We start from the raw sequence: 19,389 nt of genomic DNA, 5'->3' as shown, positions 1-19,389 counted from the left end.
ACAAATACAGTGGTACCTCGGCTCAAATTGGGTCACGAACAGAAATTTCAGAAAAATTTTGCCTCAGGTCGCAAACTCTGCATCGGGTGATGATCGTGATCACGCCCGTCTTCCCTGCATAGGCGCAATCATGGTCGTGCTTGCGCGGGGGGGGGGGGGGGTGGGCGGGAGCACGTGCATTTTCCCTGCCCGAGCGTGACCACGACTGCTCCTATCTATGACTGCGATCACAATCATGCTCACGCAGGGAAGACTGGCGTGATCACAGTTGTGCTCGGAGGGTGGGGAGATGGTCACAGTCTTTGTTGTTCTTTTTACTTTGTTGTTCTTTGTTACTTTGTTTCAATTTTTTTGTGATTAAAAGGGGGTTACAGAACAGATTACCCTTATTTAGATTGAACCTTATGGGGAAATTTGACTTGGGTCACTACCAATTTGGGTGGCTACCGGAGTCGTGGAACAGATTAAGTTTGTGAGCCAAGGTACCACTGTACTTTGCAAAGGTGCTTTAAACATATGGAGTCAATTATACATTAAATTCAAGGTAGCTCTTAACAGAAGGGTTTCACTTTTCATTAAATGTCTGTATGGAAGGTGCTAGGTACACATGAATAAGGAGGGGATTCCACATTGCTTGGGCTACTGCTATAACGGGGCCCTGTTTCTTATGTGTGCCACTCTAAAAGGTCTTAAGATGTTCAAAATGGACCCCTAATTGAAAGGGTGCCAAGTTGTTCAGTGATATACATTTTAAGACCAATATTTTGAATTGGGACCAGAAGGTTAATGGCAACCAGTGCAGGTGGCACAAAATTAGATTTATTTATTTATTTATTTATATTTATTTATATCCTGCCTTTTTCCCACAGAGGGCTCAAGGCAGCTTACATCATCCATCTTATCCCCACAACAGCAACTCTGTGAGGCAGGTTGGGCTGAGAGTCTGTGACTGGCCCAAAGTCACCCAGTTGGCTCCATGGCCGAGCGGGGACTAGAACCCAGATCGTCTGAGTCCCAGTCCCGTGCTCTTAACCACTACACCACACTGGCTTTCTGACTCCTGGCATTCTAATAATCTGGGTGGCCAAGTTTTGTAGTAATTTGAGCCTCTGAGCAATCCATAAAACTCATTGTAGTGGTCCAGTTTGGAGCTAGCCAGTGCATGAATAGCTGAGGCCAAATTTGACCATTCCGAATAGGGGAGCAACTGATATACAGCTGGAGTTTGTAAAAACAAAATACACCAAAAAATAAAAAATCCAAACCACTCTTAGCCACAGATACTACTTGTGCTTTTCTAGTCAATGATGACTTCAGAGCAGCCTCTAAACTTCTACCTGTTAAGGGACCTTGTTCTGTTAAGGAGACCACTGATCTGCCAAATTCACAGCCAATTGAATTTTCACATTTTCTGGTTTAAGTTTCAGCTTTCTCTCCATTAACCATCTCTACATTGTATCTAGACATTTGTTCAAGAGATCTCCTGCCTTTCTTGGATTCTTAGATGGAAAAGAAAAGTAGATCTGTGCATCATTTGCACATAAGTGACAACGAAGCCTAGACTTCTGGATGATTTCTCCCAGTGTTTTCTTAGAAAAGTTGATAGAATGGAAGCTTGGGGCACCCCAAGATGACAGTTGAAGAAGGGCTGAAAGCACTACCATACTTAACTCTTAATTCCAGGTCTGACAGTTAGGACAGAAGGATACCATGCTTAATGATATAGAATGCCACTGAGAGTTCTAGAACTACTAGGAATTCATTCATTCATTATATTTATAGACTATCTTTCTCCCATTGCAGAACTCATGGTGGCTACATGTGGTTCCCAGGTGGTCTCCCCTCCAAGCTCAGGTTAGCCTTAGATCTGCTTAGCTTCAACATGGTGGATACCTGGTGTGCTTTCAGACCATACTCTGGGTCCTCATATTAACATATAGCCCCACTATTCAGTCTGGAACTCAAATCATGCTTTAAGGCACCTAAAGCAGATTCTGTCTTGTGCCCGGGCTAGAACTCAACTGGAATGGATCTAAGTAAGTGGCTTCCTCCAAAGCCACTAGGCCTTCTGAGGCCACTATCTCTGACATATTATAGAGAAAAGGGAAGGTTGAGACAGGACAGTACTGTCTGTGTTCCAAAGGTCTAATGTTGACGTCTCTTGTCTGAGAATGGAGAATACATGACCTGTGCCTGTTGGTGGACAACTCCCATTAACTCTCACCAGCATTGCCAGTGGTGAGGAATGATGGTATGTGCAGTGCTATTGACTCTATTACTTCATCATCCTTAATCCTTCAGACTGCCAGGGAACAGATATTGCTTGTAGTTCAATCAAAGTTACTTGGCAGCAGTGCGTGAGCCCCCTCTTCCAGGCACAGATTTGAACCTCAACAGGACTAGTAGCTAATTTCCCAAGGGCTTCAGAAGAAACTTCTGATTTTGTCAGTCCCTGAAGGCAGACCACTGAACTATGCTGCATCCTCCATGTGACGGTTAGAAGTAGTCTGAAAGACAAACCTAAGCAAGTAATGATGGCGATTTATTTTATTTATGTACTGTTCAATACCCAAAGCTGTGTAGACAATGTGCAATATGATCTGTCCATGACAATGGAACTATTGCACATTCTACTTATCCTCATAGCATAATTCCCCAGAATAAATCCCAAGTGTGACCCTTCAGATCTGCTAAACCTGGTGTAATTTGTGGTAGGTTGGGCCAGATAAAATGGCTTCAGCGGGAATCTTGGTATCCCCCTGGAACAACAGTCTTAGGTACTCAGCACTGCTTCAAGACTTTCTCTGCAAGCTTGGACAGTGAAACTGCTGAGCACACTAACAGAAACCTCATTCTATCTCAGGTTTACAACACAACACCAGTTACAAGTACTCAGAACTGGTAAACTGTGGGACTGGATACCTAACAATGAGGACAGAATCTTTGCAGGCTGGATGTTGCATGTGGAAGCCCAGTGAACAGATTTAAAAGTGGTTCACACAGACATCCTCATTTAGCTAGGGTTCAGTTACACAGAATCTACATAGGAAAAGTCCATATGTTAATCTTTAAGGGCATTGATGATGAACATCTTCCCATTCATCAATGTCATTTTAATTAGTAGCTCCCTTAGATTTGAGCAGCAGTATAATCAAGTGTCATATATAATCAATAGTCATATATCATAAAATACTGCTAGCAGAATAATACTATCATAAAGTGATTTTTAGAATACAGCAAAACACCAGACAGATTGCCCAACTAATATGCCTGGACAAATTGGAAAGTGTTCACCTAGTGCTGAAAGAATAATGTAATCACTGTCAGATTCACAACAGAGAAGGGGCTTTCCTTTATTGACTCACAAAATCTATAGATATTGTGAGAAAAACCTCCCTGGCAGATATTAAAATATGGTTAGACTGATTCAGAGAAAGACACTCCTTTCCCAGTCTTCTCCTTAATGCAAGGCATCCTGTTTTCTCTCCTGACCTCACCACCCTTCCTTTTCTTGATGACTGGTTGTGCTGTGGAGGAAAAAACTGATATGCAACCACCAGACATCTTCATTTCTAAGAACCCTATGTATGGTGCAGAGTATTTATAGAAAGAACACATGGCAGCTGCTCACTTTGTTCTGAAGTAATCCTAGCTGCTGGTTTGAAAAAGTGTTGTTTTTTAAGAAGAAAAAATGTAGGTGGGGTAAGGAACTTGAGTTCTGAGAAAGATGTTTGGGACACATTAGTGAAGATGGGTACCACCGTTCCTTATCCCCACTGATCATGGTGTGGCTGCAAAATTCTTGCTGCCTCTGGATGTGTAGTAGTTCATTTCCCAACAACCTGTGAAGGTTCCTTGAGACAATTAAATACAATTTCAAAATGTAGATTGAATAGAATCCTGAGCAGAGTTTGAAAAATGATGGCTTACTTTATTTTCTTTGAGCAATTCGAGTTCAGCCTTCTGAAATGTACATTTTGCAGCCTTAGTAAAACCATTTTATTCCAAATCAAGTGTCTTCAAATGCAGCTGAATGAAAGCCACCTTAAACTGCTTCTGTAAAGTAAAAAGAGAGTAGCAATCAGAGCACAGCTCTTGCCCCCTCACCCAGCCATATTGGTGGGTCAATAAACAACTCTGTATCCCCTATTAAATCCTGTCAACAACCCAGAGACAACAGGAGGTAATTGTTAAGAATCTAATTTCACTCATGCAGCACTTGTCTACTTTGATTGGACAACTTAAATTATCAGTCACTGAAAGCATCTGCTTAAATACACAGGGCCTTGGACGTTAAGTGGGCCTGATGCTCTCATAGATACTCAGGATGAGAAGTTGTAGTTAAATATAAAGCTGACTTAGACAGTTAGTGCCTTTATTTTCATATTTGTCAAAACTGTTTTAAAAAGTGAGGAAAAAACTCAACATTGACACAAATCCCCTTTCCCCATTGGTATGTGCCTAGTACTTTGAGGCCAAAAAGCTGGCTTCCCTTATCTTGGTTGCTTATTGATTATCTTCATGACAGCTGAAAGTGCTAGTAGAATGATGTGAAGTTGGCTATCTTAATGATTGTCAAATATGCTACCAGAATGAGCACACTCTGAAGTAGTTTCTGGAGGGCAAAACTAGCAACAATAGCACCAACTCCCTGTACAATCCCCTTTGATTTATTTGGTTTAAGGGGTGTTTATTTCCCCTTTGGTTGCAAGGATTATAAACTTCATACTTGGCGTTAGTAGGGAAACAGACCAATTAAAGTACCTTTAGAAATGGAGATTATTATATCACAATAGATGTTACTTGTCTCAAGAATTTTTTCTGTTTTTCTTTTCCTTTTCCCTTTGTTGGTGTTCTGGCATACTTTTTGACAACCTTGTTAGTGAGTAGAACTAATGCAGAGATTACACAAATCCATTATAGAGTAAGTCAAGGAAATATGACTATTATCTCTGTGTGAAGAATTCAGTGTACATGTTTTCTTTTTGTTTTAATTTTGGCTTAGAATGAAGAAAATGGGTGGAGTTGTGGAAAAGGAAGCCTTTTGTTTACCGTAAAACAATACTGTGAAGTAGACATGATGTTTAAAACAGGAATCAAAACATGGCAAATGTAGGCAGGCTCCATTTGGCTATATCCATAAGTAACTCAGGAATCTTAAGCACAGATTACTGGATCAGAAGGGATTTGACTCCAAATTATTTAACAATAGCAACTGCAAAATAACCCCTGCTGCCACTGCCCCTGCCCCCCATGATAGAATATGCTGCTGGAATGAAGAACACTTGTAGTAAATAGAAGTAGATTTTTGGGTGGAAGTATTGTGTTTTGCACCAAGCTGCTGTTGGTGGATCTTGAAGTTCTAGTAATTGCAACTCCCCCCGTTAAGAATCCAGCAAGCCTGAATTCTTCCAAGAGAAGACTGACTCTGTGTATATGCAAAGATTTAATGTACCTATAAATATTTAAATTTAACTGAAATCTGCCTAAACCTCTTAACTTTCTTCCTCCATTTTCTTATGGGAATTTAAAAACATTTTACTATTGTTTGTCATAAGCTCAATAAAATGGTAAAAAAAATCAAACAATGCATGATTAAAAAAAACATTTCTTTTTATACTTTGCAGCATTTCATTAAAACAGATATTGTTTTAGGTACTGAAACTACATGATTGATCAATTAGATTTCATAGAAGAATTCTGATTTATTCAGACATGGATATCAGTTTACTGACATGCATATCAGTTGCTGTTAAACACCAGGTCGGCCCATAACAAACTATCTCTCATACATGATTTGATTGTGGACGAGGGGGGCGACCTGGCGTGTATTACTGAGACCTGGGTGGAAGAAGGGGGAGATGTCTCTCTCATGCCTTGAGTGTTTGTACCTGGTGTTGGGTGATTGAGACAGATTATTAGGGACTCTGCTGATGTACCGTGCACCCTTCTGCCCAGCAGATTCCCTGCCTGAGCTGGCAGAGATCGTCTCAGACCTGGTGTTGAGGACCCCCAGAATGTTGGTGCTGGGGGACTTCAACCTCCATGCTGAGGCAGTTCTACCCAGGGCAGCTCAGGACTTCATGGCTTCCATGGCAGCCATGGGGCTGTCTCAACATGTCACCAGCCCAACCCATGAAAGAGATCACACACTTGACCTGGTTTTCTTGACAGGACAGGAAGAGGGTGGCCTGGAAGTGAGAATTTTGATCTTAATTCCTTTGTCATGGTCAGACCACTTCCTCATGAGGTTTGAGCTCTGGGCTGATTGCTCCCTCCAGAAGGGTGCAAGCCCTATTAAGATGATCCACCCCCAGAGCTGGATGCATCCAGATGGATTCCTGAGGGCTCTGGGGGGATTTTCCGGCTGATAAAGCTGGCGCTCCTGTTGATGTCCTGGTCAATTCGTGGAATAGGGAGATGACCAGGGCCATCAACATGATCACTTCTAAGTGTCCTCTCCCACCTAGCAGAGCCCGCTTGGCACCATGGTATATGCCTGAGTTGTGGGCGATGAAGCAGATTGGGAGACAATTAGAATGCAGGTGGAGGAAATCTTGGGACAAATCTGACTGAACACATGTGCTCATTATCAAGCCTGTGGCAGAGAGGGTGGCGAAGAGGCAGTTCTCCGCTTTCATTGTGTCGTCACAGTGCCTTCCAGCAGAGCTTTTCCAAGTAGTGTGAGGCCTGATACACTCTGGCCAGGAAAATGAAGTGGTTGCACCTTCAGTAGCCCACTGTGATGACTTTGCCCAGCACTTTAAGGAAAAAATCGCTCAGATTCGCCGTGAGCTGGACTTCACAGTTGATATGGCTCCAGTATGGGAGATGTCCAGAGTGCCATCTGGTCCATCATTATTGGATGAGTTTCAGTTATTGCGGCCTGATGATGTGGACAAGATGCTTGGAATGATACATCCTTCCGCCTGTCTTCTTGCCCCTTGTCTCTCTTGGCTACTTAAAGGAACCAGTCACAGGATTGGTCCCTGGGTCTGGGAGGTTATCAACACCTCACTGAGGGAGGGCCGGGTTGCTAGCCCCTTGAAGGAGGTGGTGATCAGGTCTGTCCTGAAGAAGGTGTCCTTGGACCCAGAGGTGGCCTCCAACTTTAGACCAGTGGCCAACATCCCATTTTTGGGCAAGATGGTAGAGCGGGTGGTGGCGGGACAACTCCAAGCACTCTTGGATGAAATGGATTATCTAGACCTATTTCAGTCTGGCTTCAGACCTGGTTATGGTACTGAATCTACCTTGGTCGCCCTGTACAATGACCTGTGCAGGAAGAGGGACAGGGGGAGTGCGTCCCTATTGGTTCTCCTGGGCCTCTCAGTGGCTTTCGATACCATCAACCATGGTATACTTCTGGATAGGCCGGCCAGGTTAGGAGTTGGAGGCTCTGCATAGTGGTGGTTCTACTCCTACCTGGCTGGCCAGTTCCAGAAGGTGGTGGACTATAGTTCTGAAACATGGCAGCTTTGCCATGGGGTTCCGCAGGGCTCTATTTTGTCCCCCATGCTCTTCAACATCTACATGAAACCACTGGGAGAGGTCACCACTAGGTCTGGGCTGTGAAGTCACCAGTATGCTGATGACATCCAGCTCTACCTCTTGTTAAAAACAACTCCAGGTGAGGCAGTGGCTGTACTGAACCGATGCCTTGCCAAGGTAATGGGCTGGATAAGGGCCAATAAACTGAGCCTCAGTCCAGATAAGATGAAAGTCCTGTTCGTAGGCGGATTGAGGTTTCAGGGAAGTGATTTTGACATTGTCCTGGACAGGGTAGCACTCCCTCTAAAGGACAGTGTCCGCAGCTTTGGAGTACTCCTTGACCTGGAGCTGACACTGGAAACCCAGGTGGCGGCAATGGCAAGGAGTGCTTTCCTACAGCTTCAGCTGGTCCATCAACTGCATCCTTACCTGGACAAACACTGCCTAGCAACTGGAGGTAGCTCTGGTTACCTCCCGGTTGGATTACTGTAACACGCTCTACGTGGGGTTGCCCTTGAAAACGGTCCAGATACTTCAGCTGGTACAGAATAGAGTGGCCAGGATGCTAATGGGGACCAGTCATTATCCTCATATAACGCCAGTCCTCTATCAGCTTCACTGGCTTCCAGTTGAAGTCTGGGCCCAATTCAGAGTGCTGGTTATGACCTATAAAGCCCTGAACGGCTTGGGACCGGGATACCTGAAGGAACATCTTCCTTATATGTCCTCACGCTCCTTAAGATCTGCGGGAGAGGCCCTGCTCCAAGAACCTTCCCTGAAGGAGGTAAAAAGGACATCTACTCGGAGTAGGGCCTTCTCTGCAGTGGCGCCCAGATTGTGGAATGTGCTCCCAGGAGAGGTTCTCCTGGCACCAAGCTCATATTTTTGGCACCAGGTCAAAACCTTTGTATTCAATCATTATTTTAAAAATTAGTAAATTTTTTAATGTTTTAACAGTTGCTTTTTATTTGATTTATTTTTATTGGTTATATGTTATTTATTATATTATTATGGATTGTTTTATTGTAGTCTGATTTTTATAAGCCATCCTGAGATTCCATGCATAAGGGACAGCATATAAAGTTTTAAATAATAAATAAAATAAATTTAATGTAATGTTTGGGTTTGTATGAATTTTGTAAACTCTTTCATTTATGATAAAATTTATTTCAATATCCTTTCATATTAAAGTTTGTCAAGTATGTATAGGACTAATTTTCAAAAAGTAGAATGAATAAATTATGATTTTAATGCATAAATTGTGATTATTTATATGATTCTAATTACAGTAACGAACTAATCACAGAAACACTCAAATACTCCCTTAATATTTAGAAGTGCATCCCACTGATAAAATTTGGCTCCTATAGTTCTGGTCTAAAGAATCCATATCAACAATTGAGTCAGGCTGACAGGATGTATCTAGGTGAACCTCAAATATTATTAAACCAATTAGTGTATTGAAAATTACATTGAAGATGTTTCTTTTCATATTTTGATTAATTGGATTCTTTTAAGTTAGTAATTACAAGGTACTACTGAATATCCTCTTGTGTGATGTGTTTCTCTTAGACTGGCTTACCTATCCAGGCTGGGTACAGACCTGAAAAGTGTCTTTGTATATACTGTACCTGTTGAGTTTTGCATCAGTGCCATTGGGCTAAGGGACAATAAGAACAAGAAGCAGGATGAATTGAGAATGCTTCCACTTGGACAGTTCCTAGTATTACCAATCAAAAGCTATTGTGCAGTGACTCGTTTGTGCCAGCTGTGGATTCTGGGGTGGTTCCAAAGCTACCCACTACTGTGTATTTCATTGGTTTGAGACAACATGGGAAGTTGCACGTCATGTGGGTAATTAAGCAAATTGTACCATATGTGCCTGGTATACTGGGAGTGGGGGGAGGTGGGGACAGAAAAGGAAGCCACCTTCCTATAAATTGCCAAGACCTGGCTTTCTACCTGTAAAACTAATTTTCACTTGTTAAGTACTCTATATGCATGCTTGTTTAGGAACCCTGAATCAGTGTCTTAAAGCTGGCCTTCTCTTGGTGATTTTAAAACATGATTTGAATTACTGACTTAAAAACAACCCACTCATAGTTAGGGACTAATCCCACCAGAGGAGAGATTTAAGCATATACTTATTTGCACATAAAATCAGTGCTAACTTTGACTGACTTATGTCTTGAGAATTTACTGTTGTCTCAAACAGAACATTTAAACCTTATGTATTGTTACAGCTTGCTTAGTTAAGAATAAAATTGCTTAACACACAATTAAAAATGTGTTGGTTAGGAGCATATATACTCATGCAGTTCCATAATAAATTACTCCATTTGGGGTTCAGAAAACTGGACTGTATTGAAGATTCATATGGTTCTGTCCTCAAGGCCAGCTTAGCACTTATATGAAATCCAAGGAGCCTTTGGACTCGAGGTATGTATGCAATATAATTTTTGTTTTTATTATCTAAAGAAGTGCACCAAATCACTAAGTGATTTTCAAACTCTCTTGATTATGTTTGGCAAAGGAGACAAGAGCTCTACTGAATCCTTGGGTTTGCTGTTTGTCATTCTTTCTTTATTTGGAATATTTCTAATCACTGTGCGTCTCTGGATGGCTTACAAAATAGCTTCTGTAAATACAACAATATAAAAGATCATAAATACCCCAACAAAGATAAACTAATAACCCATGACTGAAATAAAAAATACTTAAAATAATTATTTTAATTATAAATTAAATATTAAATTTAATTAAATATTTAAAATTAAATTTTTAAAATTAAAATGTATATAAATTATAAATAAATAAAATAACAATAATAAATAATTAAATTAATTAAAATCTTTTAAACATTAAAATATTGGATGAATAAAAAGGTCTTGACCTGATGCCAAAAAGCATAGAATGACAGCACCAGGCGGACCTCTCTAGGGAGTGCATTCCATAGCCAGGGCACCACTGCAGAGAAACCCCTCCTCTGGGTATTCTGTCTCCTAATGTCTTTCAAGGAGTGTTCCCGGAAGAGGACCTCTACTTCAGATCTTAAGGGGTGGGAGGGCATATAGGGAAAAAGACATTCCTTTAGGTATCCTGGTCCCAAGCTGATGGACCAGACAAGGCCCATTCCACAAATCAACCTGAGCATCAGCAGAAGTGCCAGCCTTATCAACCAGAAAATCCCCCAGAGCCCTCAGGAATCCATCAGGATCCATCCGGCTCCGCAGGTGGACCATCTTAATGGGGTCCGCGCCCTTACAGAGGGAAAGGCCAGCCCCGAGCTCAAACCTTACGAGAAAGTGATCTGACCATGACAAGGGAATCAAATGCAAGTTTCTTACTTCCAGATCACCATCTTTCTGCCCTGTCGAGAAAACCAGGTCCAGAGTGTGACCTCATTCACCATTGTTGTGGCCATTGGATTGGAAATTCACCTGCAGAAATAGTTCAGATATTTTTATGCTGCCATAGTAGAATATGCAATCAAAACTACATTTTAAAATTTATTTATTTATTTATTAAAACATTTCTATGCCGCCCCTTGCCGAAGCCTCGGGGTGGCTTACAACATTAGAGAGGATTTTTCCCTCATTGAGAATAATTATATATAGCATCATCAGTGTTCAAAGCAATCGCAGCATGGTTCCTTTAGGCTCCTGAAAAATATTTTTTGCAGATTTTTTAATATGTGTAGGTCTATGGTATGTGAGATGGTGAGTGTTTATCCTTCCTGTGTTGTAATATCAGTGTTCAACTGTATTGCACTACTGGCAGTGAGCTGAATTAGACAAGCCATTATTAAAAAGATGTTATAGTACCCAGTAGACAACAACAAGCATTTTTGTTGACTATGATGCAATGTAAGGTCCATAGATATGACATTTTGTAATGGTGCCCAGAGCAGTTTCTTAAATTGTCAAAAAGGCTGAAGGCCTCTGATGCATAAAATAATGTGAGTTGAACCTAATGATAATATACTGCTGATGGAATAGCTTCTGTCAGGGGAAACAGGAAACTATTATTTCCCTTCTCCCCTGCACACCCTCAAAATCTTCTCCAAAGGGCTGAAAATCCTTTGAATCAGGTTTTTGAGTGGTTCAGAAGGGAAGAGAGAAGACGAAAATTCCATTGTTGTAATGAATTTTTACTAGTATATGATTTTGATTGAACTTTAGAATGTTGCAATGAATTTATGATGATACAAAATAGTTCCTACATCAGTGAATATTGGCTTGAATCGTGTGAACAGAACAGAATTTTCTGTGTATTCTTCCTGACTGCAGATCCTATGCCCTCTGAAATGCTGCTCCTGGCAGTTGTGAAACCTTGAAACCGGTGGGAAGTCTGCAGTTCTCCTGATGTTGTTGGAGCATTGGCCGTGCTGGCTGGGTCTGAGGGGGATTGGAAACCAACAACATCTGGAGGGCCATAAGCTGGCTATACCTGCTCTAGAACTATGGGGTCTTGTATAAGGAAATGCAGGGGGGAAATTGCAGGGGGGAGTTGGCATAAGCTAGAGACCCTTCCCTAACACTATCAGTAGCTTCTGTGATTCCACTGAATTTAAATCATTAGCTATTTTGTAGTTGGAAGGTGGAGCTTCATATAAATATTTAATTCAGTTTTTGCTACATGTTATTCAGAAGTTAAATACCTGAATTTCCCAACTTCCTGCAGAAATCTTGCTTCTTATCTTCCCTGGACTTGTGATATGATCTGAAAGGCAAAACATTAAAAAGTAATTGGCCATATAGCATGCAAGCAGTTCAGCAAAAACATAGGAATTTGGTTAGAAGTACTGAAAGAAAATAGGGTATTTTGTATGGCCTGTTCCTAAATTGTGGTTTTGAGAAATCTCTTCTATAAAGACTGTTAGATTTTTACCTACTATTTAAAGATGGTTTAACAATGATGGTGTCCTTTGATTCCAGAGGCAGTATTTTGAAGAAAAAAAAACAGGTTTTCTTTTCTTTTTTTTTTATTCCCCTCTGCCCCCAAGTAGTTTCATTCCAATCAGCAGTGTAATTGGAATGCAACCACAGTCTGGAGGAGGAAGGGGAATTTTTGGCAAGAGGCAGCTGAGCAGTTGGAAGATTTATTCAGATTAAAGCATAGTCTATTCATTATCAGTGCAACACACATTAACAGCAGTGTAGCATTGTGTTTCTACAGCTGGGTTATATTTTAATGATTATATTCCTTGTATAATACATTCAAACAGCTGGGAACCAATCAGGAAAGCTATGGTAATGACTTTCAGTAAAATATGCCTTTGGGTAGCACAGGGATTCTCCCCCCGCCACCCCACCATCCCAAGCTGAACTGTTGTGTGAATTGTGTTGCATAACTTTTTCTACCCTTGTCCTTTTCCTCACCAATCTAAAATGCATACTTTGAGAAGCAAGAATGTTTTTGCATTATTGCATATTTTGTTTTATATATTGGAAGCTATATTTTTGACTGTAGGAGATTTAATTTTTTCCCTGTAGTGATAGCACCAGGAAGTCAGAGGATTAGAAAAGACATTGACTGCATTAATGTGACATGGTAGCCCATTGCAGATAATTAGCCACAGTGGGTTTGTATGTCATGTGATCCTGGACTGCTATCTTTGGGGTGCCTTGTATTCCAGCAATGTCCAAACAACGCTGTTCATGCATATTTCCTTTCAGAAAAAACTGTTTGGCCGTGTGAAAAAACCCTCTTAAAACCCCTTGCTTTTGACAGCTGTCAAAACCCCATTCTCTGATAAATGAGGTGGCATGCACTTTTCCCAAGTACCTAGCATTTCAGAAAAGGTGAAGGTCCTTGAGAACTTTTGGGTCTATTCTTTGAAACTGGAAGATCTCACTGTGAAGAGAGTGATGCACTCACTACCCCCTTTTAGAAGCAGAAATCTTTTAATGGCTTGGCTTTTTTCTTAACAGCTCAAAAAGCTCATTATTTGACCACTGCTAAGTGAGAAGCAGAGTAATAAAATATTTGTAGCCTTGTTTGGGCAATGTCCATGGCTGGTACCTCCTTCATTTTGACAGTAGAAACTTACTATGATGCTGAATAGGTAAGACATTTCAATCACCTGTAAATGAGCAACTGTGAATATCCATTTTTAAAAATTAAAAACTGTTCACATTCGTGGCACTTTGAAAAAGTAAGATGGTGAACCAGTGATGGAACTCCATCATGCTGTTCAGACAATTCTGAAGGGTTGTCACTGGCAGAGGTCTCAGAAGGGAGAAAAAGGGGGAAGGTTACTGGAAAAAGACCTCCCTCCTCTCCCTAATCACAGTTGGATTAGGGAGAGGAGATAAGATGGCTTATTTTATTTATTTATTTAGAATATTTTTATCCCATCCTATCCAATCCAATTGTCTCAGGATGGCTTACAATGTAAATAAACAAATATAAGCAATCAAAGAGTGCAATAACAAGATAAAATGTGACTGAGAATTTTAATAATAATAAAACCAGATTAAAATTATTTAAGCTTTAAAATGTTGGGCAAATAAAAAGGTTTTTTACTTGGCGCCAAAAAGCATATAAAATTGGCGCCAGGTGAACCTCTCTGGGGAACCCATTCCACAGTCAGGGCACCACCACAGAGCAGGCCCTCCTCCGGGTGTTCACTGTCCTAATTTTCTTCAAGTAGGGTTCCCGGAGCAGGGCCTCTGCTGTAGATCTTAGGGGGCGGGACAGCATATAGGGAAAAAGACATTCCTTCAGGTATTCTGGTCCCAAGCCATTTAGGGCTTTATAGGTCAATAGCAGCACCTTAAATTGGGCCTGGACTTCAGCTTCAGCCATTAAATCTTCTGGGACAGAAGTGGGAGGTCAGAGGAAAAGGAAGGGAGGACAAGTCACAGTGACTCTGATCACCTGCCAGGCAAATTATGAGTTGTTGCACAAATCCATACCATATAGTTTATTCACAGGGTAGATTATCATATTGCACAAACTCATTCAGTCATTACTTTGAATCACGTTCTGCTTCCTGCCATAACATTGTTGTATGTTAGCTTGGAATTTGTTGCTTTTGGACATTAGTAATAACAATGTTATTTTTCATCAGGCTTGTGTATTTAAAATATGCTGGGATTTCAGTCATGGTTGTCCTTGATTTTTAACCAAAGTAAAATAATCTAGTTGTCTAAATACAGGATTATAGACATTTTGTCCATAATCAAAGACAAGTTAATTGTGTTGAGTATTGATATTTAAACAAGCTGTATTTTAAACTCTCCCTATTCTTATATTTGACCGGGGAACTTCCAAGTGCCTTGCTTGCCAGATTGTTAAAAACATGATGCTGATATCTAGAAATGTAAACATTTCTCAGTGTTCTATAGAGCTGGTTCCTAGAAATCTGATATGATTCTTCAGACATGTTTAATGATGAAGATCCTACAATTGTTTCCTTAGTTGAAACATTTTCCTCAAGAACAATCAGAACTACAGCAAGACCCTCATATCCACACAGATAAGTTCTAAGCCCCTCAGCTGAAACTGTGGATGATAGTGACACTGTATTATATGTACTACTATATACTATATATGCTTCTTTTTCACAATTTTGTTTGTTCTTACCTCAACATATGATTTTTTTCTTTCCTTATTAAATCAAAAATTTTCACATATAGGAAGCACTTTATGACTTCTTTTTCTGGCTGAGGTCAATCATGATTAACTGAAAAGGCGGTAAACTGAGCCAGTGGTTACAGGGGTTCTGCAGTATATAAATTTAAGGATATAAAGTTCATATTTGCAGTTCAAGATTAAAATAAACTGGCACTTAGACTGTTTATCATAAGAAGTTAATCCAAAAGTAAAAAGGCCAGATTCTTGAATTTGCTTTCTCAAAATGCTATTTATATAATAAAAGAGTGACCAAAATATTTTTGCAGCTCTGATAATTTTATCTGCTTCATGAGCTTTTAATTTGAAAAATGCTGTATCATTAAAATAGAAGTGGCATTTATTGTTTGCCTGAAGCAAGTCACACTTTACCTGGACTAAGCTGGTATATTCAATTAACACTGCTAATTTGCCTAATTTGGTGAAAAGTATTGTGATAGAGGACTACTCGTGTCAAAACTTTTCTGCTTTTTGGAACCAGAAAAGCTGAGGTACCAAAATATAAAAGAAGTCACACATTATATACATGTGCTTATTTATTTGACTGATTTTCCACAAAATTGGCCCAAGGGCCCTCTAAGCAGATTACAAACAGTTAAAACATCTTCTGACAATAAAAATGAAAACAAGTAGATTAAAATACAAAAACAGAGACAATGTGCCATCTTGAGTGGGTAGAGATTAGTAAAGGAGCAGGAGGATGCATAGCCATCTCCAATTTCCAAACCAGCAGAAGTGTGAATTAATTTCTAATTTTAATGAATCCAGGCAGTGGTTATTTAAAATCACTGTCCCATCTTTTCCTCTCTTCCTTGCCTTTTTTGAAATTGCGGTGTACTACTGCGTCCAGCAATAAAGTATTTGTCAAAATCGTGTCTGGCATGCTATATGAACTCTGTAGGAACAGCAGTTCCTGAAAATGTTTTCCCTCCCCATTTTTCATCTTGACCATTTTTTCTTTTCCCTCCCAATTTTGCATGCCTGGTAGCTCTGGAATGTTGGAAGAAGGAAATTTGCAAAATTGTATCTTCAGTGAGAGCTGGTATGTTGTTTTCAAAGAAGACTTTCCTCCCAAAACAATTTTATGTGTTAAAGTATACATTTTTGAGACAAATTGACTAGGACTGCAGTGTACCTCTAAGTGGGGTTTAATGTATGTCCCTGAGTGGATAACAATCAGTTATTTAATTATATACATAACAAATAAAAATTAATAAATGTAACCCCTGGTTTTTCTACTTTAAATTGGATTGTAATGGAAATTAAATTCTACACTTGTCTCATTTAAACAAGATATTTACATGAATTAGCAGTTCTAATCTGCAGATACACTGACTTACCAACATGACCATTCAGTGTAAAGTTTTCATCTTGCAAAAATTGCTCTGTCCAGCTTAATTACCAGCTCTTCCTTCTTGATAGTTTTGGACTTTCAATTTCTTTGACAAAAGTCACTATATGCAAGGGTACTGACTGAATAGAACTGTTATGATGTGCTTATGTGGTGATGGGACTCATCCATCTATTTTATCAAGTACAATTGCTTGGATGCCAAGCTGTCTTCTCTACAGTTTTGGAGTTGTATCTCCCTCCTTTTATTGAGTAATTGCTTACTAGTTGCTCATGTGACTGATAAGCATGAGAGATCCCTAAAAAGTAGGAGAGTTGTTTACTTTTCACTATAATTCTTTGAGTGGTTAGTATGAATTTACTTACATTCTTCTCTGCCTTGATGTCACACTGTTGGGAGACCCAGAACTGGGTGGGGGAAAGGAGCCATGCCCTCAAATTTGCACAGGGCTCCCACCCGAAGCTCTGCTCAGCTATGCAATGATCCAATTGACTTATAACATATGTGTGTATTGGTAAATGATAGTTATAAGTAAGCAACTTGTCCTTTCATGGGTGGCAATAATACCATTATTAAATTATTATTAGTTTTATATCCTAGCCTTTCTCATCTTGCAAGAAACCCAAGGCAGCTTACAGTTTCTGTTTCTCTCTGTTTTATCCTTACAACAACCCTGTGAATTAGGTTAGGCTTAGAGTCAGTTTTTGGCCCAAAGTCACCCAGTGTCTGACTGAGGACTAGATGCTGGATCTTATGAGTCCAACACTCTAACCACTGGATCACACTGGCTTTCCAGTGTAAATCTGGTTATCTGAATCCAGATGTGAAGGCTAGATACAGGGAGTAATTATTATTTAAAAGTAACATGGGAGACAAAATGAAGTACCAATTTGCACAACACACAATTAACATATGTGGCTTGCTTCCACAGGATGTGATGATGATGGCCAGCAACTTAGACAAATTCATGGAGGATAAATCTGTGAATGGCTACTAGCCATGTTGATTATATGCTACCTCGTGAATCCAAGGCAGGAGGCCTGTGCATACCATTTACTGGGAAATGACTGAAGGAGAAAGCTGTCGCCCTCATTTCCTGCTCATGAGCTTCCCATGGGCATCTGGCTTACCACTGTGGGAAACAGGATGCTGAACTAAATAGGCCTTTGGTTTAATCCAGCAGGGCTCGTCTTATCATCTTATGGAATATGAGCAGTTCAGTCTTGGATCTGTTACATTTGAGACTGCAGTAATATCCAGCTAGAAGTGCTGAAGGTGAAGAGTTGCATGGAAGGGGAAAGATCTTGGATCGAAAGCTATGGCTGAGAGCCCTTGGCTTACATGTAGTACTGAAATTCATAGACTTTGACAAGGTGATTAGCATGTAGAAAAAAGAAAAGTAGCAAAGGCCCCCTGAAAAAAAATCCTCAAGAAACCTATTGTTGTTACATGTTGGCAAGTCTTTTTGTACTCATGGTGACCACACAAATGAATGCCTTCCAAAATGTCTAGTCCTTGACAGCTCTGCTCAGCTCTTGTCAACTTAAGCCTATGGCATCCTTTATGGAATCAATCCATCTCATGTTTGGTCAAGAACCCTAGTAGGAGAAAACACAGAATAAAAGCTTCCCCCAGTAAAACTATTGAATGCATGATCTCATAGGTAGGAAGAAACCACTTGAGAACACAGTCACAGAGATTGAGGGTGATGGGAATCAAAAAGAAAGTGGGCAGTAATGTTGTCATCCAAAGCTATTCACAAGTGTAAGTGGGATGTAAAGAAAGAATTGGCTTTTTATCGGTGCAACAGAATCCTGACTTGATGCACAAAGAATTGCCTGATATTGGAGGGAGTGGGAGGCTTCCTGTTCTGAGGACTTCACAGTTATAATGATTTCACTATGTATAATATTAAGTTATCCCCTGCCAGACAACAAAGCCATTGGGGAAGAGTGTCCTCACTGTGCATTGTTCTTTTCATGCGGTATTTGGAAAGTTTAAGTAAGTTTTCCTTGCCTGTTAAGTATACAGGTACCTGTATTGTAAATGTAGTGTAGATTCCAACAGAAAGCCTTATATATCTGTACCTGATTGCTTATTGCATGGTATCATGGTGTTCCATTACTACTCTAAATCCTTAACCCTAGCTTGGAGATACTCTCTCATGAAAAAATGGTGTCAAGGCGATAAATATTTGTAATGGATTCGTAATGTCCTGTTTTTGTTTCTGAAAATATGTCTTTGCTTAATTTAATCAGATATGCTCAGTTATCTTAAAAACTGATGGAAAATGTGTAATGTGCAAATAAAATAAGTGTGTAAATAGGTACATGAATAAAATAAGTATATCCATGGAAGCTCCTAACATTCAAATTAAATGTCTGAGAAACCAGAAGGAAGAAAGACAAGAGCTTCAGATATATCTTCCACCATGCCCTAAAGAACTCAAGTGTTCAGTGTTCATACTTGATCTGTTGGTTATTTAATCTAGCTGCAATATATTCCTGGTGAATGAGAATCAAACATACTGTTCCCAGATTGACAGAAACTGCTTCCTGAAATCTGAGTGGCAAATTGTCACTCAGATGTGATGTAACTCTGAATTGAATTTTAAAGATTTGCTTAAAACAGCTGTGTACAACTTTTTCAGTCTTGTGGACCACATACATTAGTGGCCTGAGGATCAGGGGTCACAGAGTGTGCGTATGCACATGCATATACATACACAAACATCCCAGTAACTCAGATATAGGTTGCTTTTCCCTTGCTGTTAGGGTCTCTGGGAGACAGCACCAAGAGTACAGGTCCTGGAGTATTCAGCAGTGGGTGTTGGGAGGGGTTATCAAAAGGTCTCTGAGAGCAAACAGTAAAGGCTTTGGGGATTGAAGCTTGTATATTCCTGGTTTCAA

General features: G+C 40.1%; 1 protein-coding gene and 1 long non-coding RNA gene across 2 annotated transcripts in view; both read left to right on the top strand.

Moving 5' to 3' along the window:
- Window positions 1–19,389, top strand: part of SMURF2 (SMAD specific E3 ubiquitin protein ligase 2) — a 91,068-nt gene that overhangs the window by 26,346 nt on the left and 45,333 nt on the right. The gene's annotated exons all lie outside the window — the stretch shown is intronic.
- LOC123033138 lies at window positions 14,104–19,110 on the top strand. The gene is made up of 2 exons (XR_006416578.1): window positions 14,104–16,171; window positions 17,412–19,110. It is a non-coding gene; the product is annotated as an uncharacterized LOC123033138 (long non-coding RNA).

The sequence above is a fragment of the Varanus komodoensis genome, unplaced genomic scaffold (assembly GCF_004798865.1).
Source record: "Varanus komodoensis strain SLA01 unplaced genomic scaffold, ASM479886v1 scaffold59_1, whole genome shotgun sequence".
Taxonomy (NCBI): domain Eukaryota; kingdom Metazoa; phylum Chordata; class Lepidosauria; order Squamata; family Varanidae; genus Varanus; species Varanus komodoensis.
The sequence above is the reverse complement of the archived record's forward strand: the minus strand, read 5'-3'. Positions and strand labels throughout refer to the sequence as shown.